The sequence below is a fragment of the Nymphaea colorata genome, chromosome 8, assembly GCF_008831285.2.
Source record: "Nymphaea colorata isolate Beijing-Zhang1983 chromosome 8, ASM883128v2, whole genome shotgun sequence".
NCBI lineage: Eukaryota > Viridiplantae > Streptophyta > Magnoliopsida > Nymphaeales > Nymphaeaceae > Nymphaea > Nymphaea colorata.
In genome coordinates this window covers 4,229,419-4,231,688 of record NC_045145.1, presented here as the reverse complement: position 1 = coordinate 4,231,688, position 2,270 = coordinate 4,229,419, and positions in this window count along the sequence as shown.

The window sequence follows — 2,270 nt, the reverse complement described above, 5'->3', positions numbered from 1 at the left end:
TTAACATATCAAAGAATACGCTTTAAACGCTGAAAGTGTTTCAGTGTTGGTGCATGCATGAATTGACATGCATAATTGACGACATAAGTGAGATCCGGCCTAGTGAGGGTGAGATACTGAAGAGCTCCTGCAAGACTTCGATATTCTTTGAGGTCTGAGTAGGCTTCATCATAAGCATTGTCAGATTTAGGATGAGCTGAAATGGGCATGCTAGTAGTGTTACATGTTTGCATCTGTGCTCGAGAGAGAATGTCGAGAGCATAGTTGGACTGATGCATAAATAAGCCTGATGAAGTCCGATCAACTTGAATCCCCAAGAAGTATTTAAGATCCCCAGGATCTATCATGGCAAACTGTTGGCTGACGGTTGCAAAGAAGGATGTCATAAATGAGGAAGAATTTCCTGTAAGAATGATGTCATCAACATATAGTAGTAAAATAGTGACTGTTTTGTCTTGCCGTTGAACAAAGAGAGATGGATCAGTTATGCTAGCATCAAATTCCATAGAGGATAAGAATTGAGCAAATCTGACATACCAAGCCCTGGGAGCTTGTTTCAATCCATAGAGAGCTCGATTTAGGCGACATACATGATGTGGTTTGGAAGAATCTTTAAACCCAGGAGGTTGCTCAATATATACTAGCTCTCGTACATAACCATTAAGAAAGACATTTTTAACATCTAATTGTTTGAGAGGCCAATCAAAGGCAACCGCTAGACTGAATACGTGCTAGACTGAGTATTAACCGTATAGTAGCAAACTTTACCACGGGTGAGAAAGTTTCCAAGAAGTCCAAACCTTGAATTTGAGTGTATCCTTGTGCTACAAGTCGCGCCTTAAGTCTTTCAAGCTGCCCATCTCCTTTGAGTTTAGTTTTGAAGACCCAACGGCTACCGATCACATGCATGTCTGAAGTACGATGCACAAGATCCCAAGTGTGATTAGCCTGTAAAGCAGTTATTTCATCTTTCATAGCTTGATGCCAACCCGGATGTTTGAGAGCAAGGGAATAGTGGGATGGTTCTTTAGGAATGGATGTGGTAATGAAGGCATACTTGGGATTAGGTTTGATGACACCGGCTTTGGAACGAGTGATCATAGGATGAGTGGATGACGAAGAGAATGGTGATGGTGATGGGCTTAGTTGGTCAAGTAAGGGAGTGTTTGGTATGACTATGGGTATTGGGTTGTCTATAATAGATGGATCTTCAATATTATGCATTTGTGCTAGGCGTTGGGACTCTAGATGATGGTCCTTAGAGGAATCCGAAAAGGAGATAAAGTCGGCATTAGTAGTGATAACCCAAGGGGTTGATGTGGGAGTCTGGTAGGGAAAAACTGCTTCATCAAAGACAACATGTCGAGATATGTATACCCGTCTAGTGGAGGATAAAGACATCTATACCCCTTATGATGGTTGCTATATCCAACAAACACACATGGCAGAGACTTAGGTTGAAACTTATGATCTACATAACCCCGAAGATAACGATAACATCTAGATCCAAAAGCACTAAGACAATAATAATCTGGTTGTTTTTAAACAAAACATCGTATGGACTTTGCATATGTAAAACCTGTGAAGGAAGCCGATTGATGAGCCATACAGTAGTAGAAAATGCTTCGACCCAATACTGAGCTGAAAGGTTGCTATGAAATAACATAGTAAGACCAAATTATGTGACTGATCTATGCTTGCGCTCCACCACTCCATTTTGCTCAGGCGTCTTTGGGCAGGATTTTGATGTTTGATGCCATTTTTTTTAAGTAGTCTAGGAGGGCCGTACTATTAAACTCTCCTCCTTCATCACTTTGAAAAATTTTTAGCTTGGTATCAAATTGAGTTCGGATCATTTTGTGAAACTCAAGGAATTTGGCAAAAAAATCAGATTTTCGTTTTAGATGATATATCCAAGAGTATCTAGAAAATTGATCCACAAATAAGGCATAAATTTGATATTCTGACACGAAGGAACAGGAGCAGGTCCCCATAAATCACAATGAACTTTAGCAAATAAAGAGTCACAATCATCATCAATAGAAATAAATGGAAGTCTGCTTGCCTTCCCTATCTGACAACTAGCACAAATAAAAAATTCAGATGGATTATTTCTCATAGCAATCAACTTATTTTAGCCACAAAATCTAATGTTTTATGATGTGGATGGCCAAGTCGTCCATGCCAAACTTCAAAAGGAGCTGATCAGAACCTTGTTGAGAAGAACACAGTCTTTGGTTTTGTCTTGAATGCATATAAGTCCCTTCTCT